This window comes from Heliangelus exortis, chromosome 24 (assembly GCF_036169615.1).
Source record: "Heliangelus exortis chromosome 24, bHelExo1.hap1, whole genome shotgun sequence".
In the NCBI taxonomy this organism is placed as follows: Eukaryota; Metazoa; Chordata; class Aves; order Apodiformes; family Trochilidae; genus Heliangelus; species Heliangelus exortis.
This window is the reverse complement of record NC_092445.1, coordinates 995,791-1,010,721: the sequence shown is the minus strand read 5'-3', so window position 1 is coordinate 1,010,721 and position 14,931 is coordinate 995,791. Positions and strand designations below refer to the sequence as shown.

At 47.7% G+C, this 14,931-nt stretch overlaps 1 protein-coding gene across 50 annotated transcripts in view; it reads right to left on the bottom strand.

Moving 5' to 3' along the window:
* EPB41 (erythrocyte membrane protein band 4.1) overlaps positions 1-14,931 on the bottom strand; it is a 90,338-nt gene that overhangs the window by 50,696 nt on the left and 24,711 nt on the right. The window contains exon 1 of one of the 50 annotated variants that reach the window (XM_071767912.1): positions 3,858-3,996. The exons of 48 other annotated variants lie outside the window; for them this stretch is intronic. The gene's annotated coding sequence lies outside the window, so the exon portion shown is untranslated. Of the gene's footprint in view, positions 1-3,857; positions 3,997-14,931 lie in introns of those variants that run through there. One more of the 50 variants, XM_071767892.1, reaches the window with a different exon arrangement.

Sequence of the window (14,931 nt, the reverse complement as noted above, 5' to 3'; positions counted from 1 at the left end):
TCCTGAGCTCTCAACCAAAAGCAAAGAGTAAGCAAGGAACAGAACTGAGAGGCCGTGTTATTGAAGAAAAAAAAAAAAAAAGCATCTTTGCTGCACTGAGGTGTTTGCCAAGTAGCATTTTGTTTCCATACCGCACCAGTGCCAACACAAAGAGCAAGGTTCCTGCTCCACTGCTCTTCAACTCATTATTTGGTAAAAGCACTGCCCACGGCCAAACCATCAGCAGTTGTTGATTTGGGTTTTTTTAAATTAAATTTTCTTTCCTCACTATTCCACAAGGCAATTCTGCAGTGCCTGCAGGTGCCTCGGGAGCTCCCTGGAGGCTGGAGGATGCTCTGCTCTTGCAGAGCTGCTCACCTCCTGCTCTGAGCTGACCCATTTGGAAACACCAGGTTTGGGGTTTTGTTTTTGGTAGAGGATGAGGGTTTGATGCCAGACAGCCTGGAAGAGGCAAACTCTTCACAAGTCTGGGGTGGAGAAGGCGTTTAACGTTACAGAAATAAGCAAATCACAGTGAAATTTAGATATGATCCCACATAGAGATTTCCAAGCAAAAATCTCATCAGAAAAAGAGTTCAAGTGGATATTTATATTTAAGCTTACAAACACCCTACTCCAGACAAGTAGACTTTAGCAACAGGAAGCAATCTGGAAAAAAGGTTAATTAAACACACCCAGAGCAGCCTGTGGGGAGAAGAGAAATAGGCTTCCACCTTCCAAGGAGATCAATACCACTGGTCAACCTCCTCACAGACAGCATCCCCCTTTGCCTGCACCCATCAGCCAGCAGATCCTCCAGCCACCCCAAAGTCTTGAGACCCCCATCTGAGGGCTCATCCCTGTGTCTGTCCCAGGGCATGGCTGTAGGAAGCCACCTATACCCTCACCCTGCTTCTCTGCATCAAAATTCTTTAAAGAACACAGATTTGAGGCTTAAAAGGAGAGCAAAGGCTCGTTGCTCACACCATATCCCAACATCCACGGGCTGATCCAACACTAATTAACGTCTGGTGAGGACAGCAAAACTCATTTTCAACCCCAAAGTCCTCCACGGACTCTCGCAGACCTCAAAAGACAACCACACTCCACATCAAACCATTCCCCCTTTCCAGCCAGCACACACTCACAGTCATTTGTCATTTATCTCAACCACAGATTTCAGAGCAGCAGCTCAAGAGATCCCACCAGCTCCCTGCTGAGAAACCCTCTGAGCCTGGAGGCTGCTGAATTACCCCCTAACTGGGGCTGGGCTCCTGGGCAGGCTGTCAGATGAGTGATGCTGTGTTATGTCCTCTGGAAATAACCATGTTGCTGGTTTGGGTTGTTTGGTGACAAGTTAGAGAGGCTGAAAGAAAACACCAATATTTAGATTTGTGCCTAAAAGCCTCCTACCTGTCAGCATGCTCCAGCCTTTCTTACTCATGCACACAAATAAAGAGTAGTAATAGTAAAATGTAATTTATTCCTGCTTCCAAGACTGGAAAAACGATTTATGGTTCGTGCCATAACTGACTGTAATTCCCAGTGTTTTAGGCTTTTACAGAGAGGAGAGAAAGGATGGTCCAGAGGGAAGGTTCATTTCACAGAAACAGAAACGGTTTTGCTGCGATGCCCAACACCAGATAATGGTAACCATGCTGCTGGAACAAACTGTCTTGACCTTCCTACCCAAAAATGTGAGGTTTCACCAATCACTACTGCTCCAGAGAGAGCTGGAGACACTGAAAAGAGAGATATTTCTGCTAAAAATCAGCAAAAATCAAATAGTTTCAGCAACAGTGTCTTTTTTTTTTTTTTTTTTTTCAAACGCGTTCCTCTCCGTTTCATAATGTGTGTGAAAAGCACACAATTCACCAGGGAAACCACGCAGAACATTGCTCTGAAAATTCACAGGCTGAAAATTCAAGGTTTTTTTAAGACTTGCTGCATGTGCAACAAACCTGTGTCTGTGGGGGGGAGAGGAGGAAACTGCCACGGGGAGGACTCACCCCAGGCGTGTGTCTGAGTTACAAACCCCACATGTGATTTTTACTACAGTTACAGAAAACAGAGCAGAGTGCTGTTTGTCTGGGGTTTTTTAAAGCAATGAAATTCAAATGCAATAGACTGAGCCTCTGAATAAGAAGCAAACGACTTGAAAACACTGTAAGGGGCCACAACCATTCAGAATTTATTTCATGTAGCGCTCACCTTTTATAGCTGGAACCAGCACCATCTTTTTGTGCTGGTACTTTGGGTCCTCAGCAACAGGGATGTTGTTGCTCAGCCTTACCCAGAGGGTAAAAGGAGATTTCAGGAGCCTCGTATCGAATGGGGGAAAAATACCCCACCCAACACACCCCAGATGGCACATTACAACCGCCTGGATTTAATGCTCACTGGACCAACCCTCATAATCTACTGTATGTTAGCAGCACCCTGCCCCTCTTTCATCTTGTGGTATTGTACAGCTTTCCTATTTAAATAAGGGCAAAAAATAGTAACTCACCATCTGCTGAAAGCAAATCATTTATGTCAAATTGGAGACCGGGCTTAAAAAATGACCTGACTAAATGGAGCAGTAAGTGCATTACAACTGAAGGGAGCCAGGAGCTCCTCCCCTGTATCCTCAGATATCCTCCTGGATGCTACAGAATTCCTTATGCAGGAATTTGGGGGTTTTGCTCTTTGCCAAAGCAATGAAATTTAAATGAAAACATGAACTTGTCACTGGAGCCTTGTCCTCAGCAATGAGTTTGCTGCCCATGAGGGACCTTTGAAGAAAGCTCACTTGAACCTGGAGCAGCTGGACCAAAAATAGAGCCATGGGGAAGGCTCAGGCAGCAAATAAAGCTGCTCAGACTGCTCCTGCTGCAAGGCAGGAGGTATCACTAGTTTGCTAAAAATTTTAAGGGAACAGTTTAATACTGGTGCTGCTGCCCATCCCACAGCGAGCAGCAGAAGTGACTTTCAGGGCTCCCTTCTCCAATAGAAGTCGGAGCAGAAACAACATTTCACCTCAAAATGCACAAAAACAAACCTCCAACAAACCACCCCACCATCCCAAACCCCTGCAGAAGAAACTCTGAGCTCAGCCCTGCACCAAAACCCTCCCTGGCAGCAGGAGCCGGTATCTGCCCGACCCCAGGGAGGGACCCCCGGCACCCATCCCCACCCCGCTGGCAGCTCCAGCACCTGGGCTTTGCAGATAGCACCCCGGGGGCTGCTCTGCTCTCCTCGGTGGAGAGAAGGAGCGTGGGCAGGCAGGAAATGAGGCAGGAGCCAGAAATCTGTGCAAATAAAAGCAACAAGAGAGCGGCGAGCGAGCGGCACTTGGTGCCCAGCCAGCAACACCAAGGAGGGACGGGCTCCATCCCTGCAGGTCACCCCATTCCTGAAGGGAATCACAGCCAAAGAGATGACAGCACCCACACCCAACCTGACAGCAGCCTCCCTCCACCAGCAGCACTGCTCTGGAAAGCAACAGTTTAAGAGAAATAAGCAATAGATCTCAATCGACTCAATAGGAGGATTTTTTTCCATGCATTATTCATAACGGGGGTTTTTTTGGGGCTTTTTTTCCTTTCTCCCTGCCTGAACACAGATGTGTTTACTCACACTGTGCCTCATTTACACTCAGGGTTTTAACATAACAGGGCTCATTTTCCTTCCTTCCAGTTTTTCAAGCATGGAGGTAAAAGCGCTTTTTTTCCTTTTTTTTTTTTTTTTTGCTTTCATCGTTTTCCCTTCGGTTGTTTCCAAACCAAAGCTATAATTAGAACCCAAGAGGGACCTGCACGCTCCTTTGATGAAGAGCTGACTGCTAGATAAATACCACCATGCACACACACACACAGAGGCACCTGCCAAGTACCTACCACTGCAGCACCGAGAGCCAGCGGGGTGTTGGACGCTAAAAGCTCTTCACAGGCTCCATCTCCTGCTGTGGGTGCTGACAGCTCCAGCTCCCAGGCATGGGCTGTTCTGCTGCTGCGTGCTGGGGACATGGTGCTTAACTGCTTGATTTGTAGTTAGAGGGCTGCAAGAGAAATTTGCATCCATCCGACTGCCTCGAATCCATCTGACACACCCCGGTGCGACGCCCAAAATTCATTAAAAACAACCTAACGTGCCAGCTGCTTGCACAGGATTCACTGGGGGGGAACCACCGAGGAGAAGAATCCCCCAAAAAGCCCAGGTTAAAGCATCTTCAACCCAAGCTTGAAGCTGAGCTCACTGCTTCAAGATCGCTGCTGAATAGGAAGGACATTTAAACCAGTTCCCACCTACCCTGCCCTAAGATCATTCCAGAACCTTTTCTCCTGGACATCAGACATTGCTTCTCCTTCTCCTTCTGGCACCAACACTCCAAAAAGGTTCAGTGCAAAGGAGCCTCCCTCTCCCCAGCAGTGAGGATGCCCTCAGGACAGTGTCTACACCAGCAGCAGCACAACGTGTGCCCCTTGGCAGCAGCAACGCAGCTTTGTTGCTGGTTTGGGTTGGTACCAGGGGCAAAGCTGGGTTTGTAGATGTGGTTTGCTCCATCGAGCACCAGCAGAGGAGATGGGGGCTGCAAGGGGACAACTCCAGTCCCCATCAGCAAGCCCTGAACTTTGCCAGTTTAACCACCCTCACCTTGGGGTGCTGGCAGGCAGTGGAAAGCTGAGGATTGTCCCTGGAGGGGTTCACAAAACATGAGGGTGCAGCTCTTGAGGACACAGTTTAGTTGGCTGGTGGCACTGACAGTTGGACTTGATGATCTCAGAGGTCTTTTAAAACCTCAGGGATTCTGTGATTCTACTGAATTCCTGGGTTTTTTCCCCCCAGGATGGCCAAGCCCCCATCACTTCCACCTGCAGAGCAGGGGATGGAGAAGCTGGAAACCTCCCCAGCACCCACCAGGCTGGAAGGACCCAGCCCCACCATGGCTGCTGGCTCTGGAGACACAACTGGGATGGCTGTAAAAGCTCCACCAAGCCCAGGAGGAATGAGTCAGGCAGCTGGGAGGTTTGTGCAGCCCAGTTTCACTGGGTGGGTACATTCCACTGCTGGTATCATACAACAGCAGCAGCACCCTGTGCTTGCTCCTCAGCAAAGAGAAGGTTTTGTTTCAGGAAGCTGCCACCCTTTGGTGTTTTCCCTTTTCCAAAGTCTCCTCTTCTCCTTCCAGAGCTCAGCATTGCATGCAGGAACACCAGGGTGGTGAAAGCCTCAAGAAGGAGGAGAAACCTCATGCTGTGTACTCCCAGTATCACTGAAAGAACCCAAACCATTTGAAAACTCACATGACCCTGCAACTGAGCTTCAGAAACCACAGAGAGATAATTACAGTCCCCCAACAAACACAGAGGAGCCTGCAGAAGCACAAACCCCATCAGCCCTCTCCCAGGTGGCAGCAGCCCCCAGGGCACTCAGCAATGGGAATGCAAACTGGGATGCAGCCCCCAGGAGCTGCTGACCTGGCCTCAAGATTAGAAAGAGCAAAGCAACCACCATGCACAGAGCTCTCCTCTTTCTTATTTCTCCTTTTTTTTTTTTTTTTTTTTTTTTTTTTTTTTTTTTTTTTAATTAGAGCAGGTGATGAGTTAATTCAACCTCTGCACCTTTCCCAGAAGAGCATCCCATAGGGATGATCCAACTGCACATCTCTGGGCTCCTGCCTGGACATCCAGCACCATTTAAAGCCTGGGTACCAAGATGTTCTCAGCAAGATCTGGTACACAGGTGATCACCAGGCAGGCCAGAAGGCCAGTCAGATGTTGCAAATACTGATACCCACCAGTCAGATGATGTTTGTAAAGCCTCAAAGTGTTGACTCAATTTGACTGGGACAAACTCAAGTGCCACCAGGGCCCCAGAAGGACACTGCCCTGACAACTGCAGCATCAAGTATTACAGAAGAGCAATCACTGCACATCCCTGGCACACACTCAGCCACTTCCCACCACCTCCACAAAACTGGGTTTGGTGCTCAGTGACCCCAAAGTCATCCTTCCCCCCTGGGGTGGCTTCAGAAGCTGGAGAGCAAAGGAGAAGATGGTTCCTGGAAAACCAGAGCAGGGATTGCAACATCTCCTGCAGGGAGGGATCTCCTTTGGGCATCCTGCACCCACACGGTGTGTGACACCCACCTGAGTCAAATAAGCAACAGATCACGATGCCAACATCCCCATTGGCAGTCCCCATTCCATGACAAAGTAATTCTCCACTTAGCAAGGTGAGGGGGAAGCCCACATAGAGTTCAGCTTTCTAAAATTCCATTACAGAGTTCACTCTCCAAGATTTGGCCCAGTACAGCAGGAGAAAGCACCTGAGAGATGCCTGAAGGTCCTGTCCCATGTTGAGCACCTCACACACACACCTTACTCCTGCTTCTACACAAGGAGATCCCATCCCATCCCATCCCATCCCATCCCATCCCATCCCACCCCACCACCCTGCACAGCCACGAGCTGCTGATGGGTGGCAACACCCCAGGTCACCAACCCACCATGAGGTGACACAACTTGAGACCTCTCCAGGCTCCAGCCCAGCACGGTTGGCAGGGCTGAAAATCCTCCCATCCCCACCAGGAACAGAAACCAAAGCAGCAATTAAACATCTTGTTCTGCCCTCAGCAGCCAATTACCCACGAATGACAGAGCTGCTCCTGTCCTGACCCAATGTAGCTGCAACAGAACCACCCTGCCCAAGCTTTGGCCTCCACTCTGTTTATTTTTTTCCACCCAGCAGTGAAATCAGACAGCTTTAGTTTTTAATCCCCTTAATTAGGGGTGTGCAGCAGTCTTCATTCCTTAATTACATCCATTGACACATCTGATGCAATGCATTTGCAAACAACCATTTGTACTGGAGATGGCTTTGAATCAAAATTGCTGTCTGCTTTTGCTGTGTCCCCGACAGGGAGAAGACACAGCCCGGCTTTCCAGATGCTTTAACAAGACATAGTGGCACAAGGCTCAGAAATGCAATTTTCATTAAATAAATCACCCATCTCTTCAGCAGGACTTGAGCAGGAGGTGACGGCGGTGCTGAGAAACCTCTGCCTGGAGCTGCAGAGTGGGAGCACAGAGATTTAAAAGTTTGCAGAGGAAAAAAAAAACCAACCCAAACAGTTAGCATTTCAGGCAATACTCTCAGTATTGACCTGCAGGCCAGAGGGATGGTATTTCTGTGCCTAACCTGTTTATTTTGGTCCAATCACCTCTTGGCAGCTGGGTTACCAGCGGTTCATTTCCATTGCTCAGCTGTCAGGAATCCCTCTGATCCTCTGGGAGAGCAAATACCCAGAGAGCACTTTATTACCACCACTTCTGCTGCCCAACCAAAATAATTAAGCTGAACACCTTCTGGCTGCTCACGAAGCCATTATCCCAGTTATCCCACAGGGTGTCCGTGCTCACTCTTGCTTTCAATGACTCCACTGGACTCCTGTCCTCATGCACTAATAGCTCACCAGGACACAGCAGCTGAGCTCCTGTGCCCAGCCTGTCCCATCAGGGAAAGGAAATAGTAAGCAGGATATTAAATATCATCTCGGGGGCCTGGGGGGGAAGGGAAAGCATTGATTTAAAAAATGAGAAGGAAGATAACAGGGTATTGTGAGGGGTTTTTTTTCCACTGCATCCTGGCTGGTCCCCACAGCTCCCTTTGCTCAGCCCCTGCACCCCCCCTCCAGCTCAGGGATGCTGCAATCATTTGCATGGAGGAAATGTGCACAAATGTGGCTTTCTTGAAACGACAGAAAGGAAAAGGAAGCTGTATTCACCCTCAGCAGCTTCAGGGAGGGGGTCAGAGACACAGTTTACAAGCACATTACAAGGGCTGTTTGCTTCTGGGCTTGGTTGCTGCCTTTCTCTCTGCCCTCAAAGGGCTGGGACGGGCAGGGCTTTGGAGGTTTTGATCTCCCCCATCAAACACCAGCAGTTCTCAGCAGGTATTTTTTTGACTTCTTCAGCTCCCACCCTTGCCACCCAGCACCCTCAGAGGACAGGATCAGTGCCCCTGGATGGCCTTTGTATTTCTGAATAACAGATGGCAGCAGCCTCTGATCCAAAATCACCCCACTTGATGGAGAAGATGGATCAAGGATCTCTCCCACCCTCCTGCATGCTGCTGGCCATCCACCAGCTGAGAAGACAACATCAAAGAGCTCCCAACATTGTCACTACTCCAATATTTCAAAATAAACCAAGAGCCCTGCAAGACAAAATATTTCCTTTAACAGTGTCAAAGCAGAAGCAGAAAGGAGAAGGCAGCTGGTTTAGATAGCTCATTGCTAAAATAAATGGTAGCTGAGGCCTGAGCTGCTTTCTGGAGAACTTCCTGGTCTTGTGTACACAATTTAGCATCTCACTGATACCTATTTTACCAGTTAGGTCACAGAATAATCCTTACCCTATTCACAGTGCATGCTCTGTGTGTGTGCACTCACACACACCCAACAATGCAAAGGCAGGATGAATATCTGCATGTTGTTTTGGAGAAGCTTTTGCTTATTTTTCCCTTTTTTAGATTTAAATCCCAGTTGTGCAATTGCCTCGTGCACAGCTGAAGCCTCATTGAGCCCAATGCTGCTCCATCCAGCAGAAAGCTCTGCAGGCTCATGGGGACTCTGTTGCTCGGATATTTAGCAAGTTCCCAAAACCACCAGAAAAATTAAGAATAAAACTTATTATCCATGGCATTTTGGACTCCAAACCTACTGCTCTTATCCAGCACCCTGCACTGAAGACTGAATGGAGAGCCCCAACTAAAATTATGCTGCAAAAGGGCTGTGAGAGGGGTGCAATACCAGACAAGTGAGCTACTCCTTTCACCGTGCTGCTGACAGCAGGAGCCACACAACAATATCCCTGAAATCCACATTCATGCAGCACAAGGGAATAAAATGCCACACAAATCCTCTTTTCTGCAAGCTCTGGTGATATCATTGTTTGGGCTAAAACTGCCATAAGAAGACCCTCCAAATGACGCCAGGGCGAAAGAGTGGAGAGAGCAAAAAGTGTGGGTGAGCTCACCCAGGCTGCCTGGCCAGGCAGCTCATGCCCAACCAGCTGGTTATTCCCCCATAAATAATGTTCTTAAAGCACCTCCTCTGCATCCCCTCCAGGTTCCCTTCCTGCATACACAAACTGAAAGTACATGGTCACTTCTTCCTCTGTAAGACAAAAATAATGAACGTGCAAATGAGGTCTGGGGCTCAGCTCACCCCGAGACTCCTCCTTGGTGTAAGCTGTTAGCAGAGCAGAACCAAAAATGAGAGTAGAGAAAAGCCAGGCCAGCTGCAGGAAGCACAGTGGCAAAAAGCGTGGTTTAAGAGCAAAAAGCAAAGAGAGGAGGACTGCAATGAGCTGGCTGCCCAGTAGGATGTTGGTGCACACACACACAGAGCAGTCCTGAGCTCACCCCAGCTCCCCAAACTAAACAAGCTGCAAAAACTGTTTTTGAGTTGCAGCTCCACATCAACAACCTTTCATTATCTTACCCCTGAGCAAGGGAGATGCTTAAAAAATACCTTCCTCAGTGGGCTGTGTCCCTCCTCCAGCAGGCAGGAGAGGTGCCTGTGCCTGCCCCTGCTCTGCACCTTTGGGTTTTGCTGTTGAAGCACAGGGATGCTCGCAGCATCCCCACCCCCCTGCCACCCGGATTTGCTGTTTCCCGGGTGTTTTACCTGCTGACTGCAAGCCTGTTTGGTTTATTTAACCATGCTCCTACAACTTAAGCTACCATCCAATTACTGCTCCCAATTACTCAGTGCTCAAGAGCTGACATTAATTACAGAGTTCCTCACGCGGGAGGTTGCTGCCGGCTGCGCTGGGCGATGCTGGAGACGTGTTCCAAACCTGCCAGGACCCAGGACCAGGCTCTCCTCTGGGAAAAAGAAAGAAGAGTCCTGGTCTGGGTGGTGGACTAAGAGCCCTGAGCAAAACGAGCAGGTCTGGTGGAAGAGGGGATGAGCAGAAGGTCACTGTAGCTTCAGTGGCCAAATCTCAGCAGCCTCTGACTGAATGTCTGTTTTCTTCTTTGGGACTCCACAAGATACAAGACCAGTTGAGGACTGGGGACATCAAGCTGGAAATCTCCAAGATGTGGGGCATACACCACCATCAGCATTGGATTAATTCCTGTGAGCAGAAGTGCCTTTGGCAAGTCATACAAAAGAAAAAGGAAGATGGAGATCCCAAACTCCCCAGACTACAAGGAAAATGTCCCACAGCCATCTCCCTCCCAGTGAGGTTCATGTTAAACCACAAACTGAACCTGTTCAGGCATCAACACTGGACCTGGGAGGTAAGGTCTGGAACAAGTCTCTGTTGCAGAGCCCAGGACAAGGGCCAGTGGCATAAGAAGCTATTTTGCAACTCCTGTTGCTCTGATTTAATAACCACCCCTGCACAAGACATCCTTCTGTCCAGTTTTGAGAAAGATCCCATAAAGTTCAGTGTTTGGGGTTTTTTTTTTTGCCTTGCCACAAACAGACATCTGTCAGACAAAGGAGTGGTGCAGAGCCACCAGGGTGAAAAAGCTACGTGCCAGAAAGAAATATGACTGAACCAAAATTACCTACTCGGTTTTTAATTTAATATTACATGGTTTTGAGGAGGAAAAAAATCTGACCTTCTCTTAATATAGTGCAATGTACTTTCAAAAGTCACTTATTCTTGAGAGCAGGGTAGGTCAGAGCTAGACTATTTCTATATAAAAGAGTACAAATAGAAAGGTAAAGAACTCCTCTTTAGGCTTCATTTCTGCTCCCAGCCCTTGCCTACCTTCCCTAACACAAGCTTTTTGAGAAAACCCCATCTTGCTGTAGGGTTGCTCAGCAGCAGGGCTGGGAGCAGTGGACTAGGAGCAGGGAACAGAGTGGTGGCATCAACTGGTCCCATCAGGGATGTGGCTGATGGGGACATGGGGACATGGACAACTCATGGATGTCTGGGATGGCTTCTGCCAAGGACCTCGGGGCAGCAGAAAGCACCTTAATAAACCTCAATATATTTCATATTAAGAGAGGCAATTAAATCAATTAGTGGTCAGCCAGCGAGCTGCTGGTTTACAAAAGGAGTTGATTTTCAGCAGCAAAACTGACTTCCAGAGTGGCTTAAAACAGGAAGGTGCCACACAAACATCAACAGGAATCAGGCAATGGGTGCGTGGGCTGCTGCTGTGGGTGGCACACACCAAACAGTTGTTTAACCAGGCAAACTGGGCTGATCTTGGATTTGGAATCAAACACACACGTCCCCATTTGCAGTGATTCAACCAAAAAGAGAATCCTCCCACGGAACTGCAAGTGCCATTTCCATTTTTCCTGTAGATGCAGATCACACCCTGATCTCTGCAACCCTACGAAGCCATAGGGGCCACACTGGCTCCTTACCTGCACAACAAACTATCAGCTTTACAATCAAGTACCTGCACTGCTCCAAGATAATTTTTTTTTCTTTTCCAATTTGTATTTTAAACAAATTATAATCCACTGCTTGAAGCAGCAAAACCAGAATTTTCTTCCAAAGAGAGCAACAAATTACAAGCACCCAAAGCACCACTGACAAAGCTCACAGCTGTCCATACCAAGAGGTCTGGATCCTTTGTGTCTTGAAGCCAACCCTTATTTTAAGCTTGTGAAAAGCTTGGGGATTTCTCAGGTTGATTTCAAGAAACTTGCCCTATCCTGAGTTGTAGTGACTCATTCCCAAGTGTCTCTGGCTCGCAAGATCCAAACTGGCTGCACCCATGAACCACCTTGTGACTGGGCAAAAACACAGAAAATGGGTGGGAAAGCAAAACAATGGCTGAGGAGAGAGATTAACACAAAATAAAAGCAGATAAAAACTGCACAATTGCCAATTGCTGTCTCCTCTGGGGAGGAGGAACCAAGTTGACTGCTGGGCTTGGCTGACGTTGGGATGTGGGGACAATGCTCAGCTTTGCAGGGAGCATTTGGCTGCATTTCTGCACTTTTCATAAATCCCAAATGCTGTTTGCTGCTCCATTTAGAAAATCTCTGAGGATGGTTTCCAACTATAGGAACACAGAGAAGCTTGGGATTTTTCTCCTTTTTTCTTTCGTTTTAAGTGAGTGGTTCAAAATACTATTTCAGAGAGGGTTTCTGCTGAGATGGGGAAAAAATAAGCAGAGCCTTGAAGTACACAGGAACAACCTAGCCACAAAGCTCCTGCTTCAGAGATGCACAGCTGCAGCCTGCATCCTCTTCACCCCCAGCCAGAGTATGATGAAGTTTAGTAAAACAGGTGGGTTTAGGTTAAAAGCAAACGAAAGTTTTGCATCTACCCTAAGATGTTTTTCTAGTGGGAAAGCTGAAGTGTTACCCAAGTTACAACTCATCAGACTTCAGTCTGGGTATAAGTAAGCACTGCTTGGTTTTTGTTTGGTTGGTTGGTTTTTTGCCAGAGTCAGAAGTTTCAGAAGTTTAAACTGCTTCCCAACAAGCACAAGTTATCAAAAGTATTTCAGCTGATTTTCTAGTTCATACATCAAAAGGGCACAGTTGCCTCCTTATAATTCTGTTTTTGATTTAAAAGACCCAGACAGGAGGTAGTAGGCTGCACAGGGCTTTTTGCATCTGTTCCTTCTACACCAACAATTCACAACTGTTTGTGATGAGAAATCATGGGAAATGGTTAATGTGCAACCACTTCCACCAGGAGGCTCAGCCCAGCAAAGAAAGCAAACCAGCTCACAAGCCAGTGCTGAGCTCTGTGCAACCCTCACGACCTGAACTTGTTGAGTGATTGATCCCCAGGTGCTCCCAGGGCTCCTCTGCTTCACCTGTGTGCAATCAATCTAAAGCTGGCAGAGATGCAGCTGTGCATCTACCACACACCCACAGAGGAAAAAAAAAAAAGAAATAAAAAGTTCCAGCCTGCTGCATTTGCATTACTAGATCACCTCTTGCTGCAATTAGCACTGCATGGCTCAATATAGGGATAGGCACTTGAAATAGAAATAGAAATAGAAATAGAAATAGAAATAGAAATAGAAATAGAAATAGAAATAGAAATAGAAATAGAAATACTGACCAGTGTAATCATCAGACAGTACTGGTGCTGAAGGCTCCTGTACAACTACATAGAGAAATAAAGCTGCAAGAAAAACGTTGCTGTGAAAATACCAAATTTCAGTGTAATTCCAAGCCTTGCTTTGCTAAAGTCATCTCTCATGTTCATTATCAAGTCCCATTCCTGCCTCTGGAGGCAAGCAGGCACATAACACTAATAGATTCAGCTTCCTCCAGCTCTCCCTCTATTCATCATGCAGTGGGAATTTTTTTTTTTAAAATAAACTAAATCTTTACAAAAGGAGTATCACCATTTGTCATCATCAGGCCAGATGAAGAGTCAATCAACATTTTAAAATAAACCAAGAGTAGCAGCTGCAGAATATGAAGCCAGTAGCATGGCTCAGGCCACTGTGGGTTTCTTTCCCCACTGCCCCCGAGCTGGATGTTTGCAGACAGGGCTTGAGTTTACCTGAACACCACCCAGAAGAGGAAGAGTTTTGCCCCAAAACTGAAGGGATGGGAGACATCAGCTACTCAAAGCAAACAAAAAGGAAAAAGGCTTTCCTTGAGATGAACACAGCTTGGATGCTGCCAGTCCCTTAGGTTCTTGTTAGGAGGGGTGAAGTTTCCCAAACCTGGCTGTGGGGACAGGCCAGCCCTGCTCCAGGACCAGCAAGATGCTGCTCTGACTCCATCAGCCAACTCCAGATTTTTTTTCCAGCATTTCCTGGGGGAGGGAAGGGAAGCCCAGGGACAGACGGCAGCAAACAAACCATCTCCTGCCACCCATAAACAAAGGAAATGGTTTTTGAAGACAGCATGGAGGTAGCCAGGAGGGAAATAACAGAAGCAGCACTTAGAACAACAAGAAGAATAAAAAAAAACTCAATGAGAAGTCTACAGAAACTGTTTCCTCTGATGAAACCCCCTGGAAATGGCATCGGCCACTACTGAAGTCACAAGACTCCAGCACAGGGACATTTCCCCCCCAGATTCACATCCATTCAACCCCCCCCATTGCTTCCCCACAAATAAACCTCCCCCCCTTCTCCAGGCTCCATCCTGCCCCTGTCCTCTGCAATATTAAATTATTTTTCAAAAACTCCTGATGAATGAAGTCAGCCCATCTGTGCAGGTAATGCAGCAAACCTGTGTGTCTGCAAGAGCTCTCTTCTTCCATCCTGCTGAAACCCCCCAGGAGGCATGGGCTGCACACCAGAATCAATGGGAAAATATTTAAACCTGCATTTTTTCCCTCCCCAAGCAGTTTCTCTTCCTTGCTGTTCACCCTCTCCAAGAAAGCGTGGGGGTCCCTAAGCCCTTTTCATTAAAGCTACACACAACAAACAGCTGAAAACAGTCATTTTCTCTGCAGCTGGACTCCTCCCCAAACCCCCAAACATTGCCAGTTTGTACCCAGATGAAAATAATTCCAGCAGCTGTACCAGGCAGCCCACACGTCAGTTTTATAGTATTGCTATTTCTGTGCTTTATTCACCAAGACTTTCACTAGGTTCTTACCACACATACTCACTCTCAAGTTGGCAGGTGGAGATAAAAAAGGAGAGATATCAGCACTGGCTGCTGGCACCAACCCCAAGGGATGGAGGGACATGGGAGCAGTGCCAGTGCTCCCACTGGAGGGAGGGATGGAGGGAGGGAGGGAGGGATGGATGGATGGATGGATGGATGGATGGATGGATGGATGGATGGATGGATGGATGGACAGCCTTAGGACCTCACATCCCTGGGAAGGATGGAGAGACACCAGGGCAAGGGCTGATACTCACCCCACCTGCTTTCTCACTGCTGAAATTTCACTATTTTCTACTGAGGATCCTGGAAATGCTGTTTTCTTGCATGGGATGTGATCCCTTCCTCCTACAAGGAGCCTGGGAACACATCCTCTCAATTCTGCCTGAGCA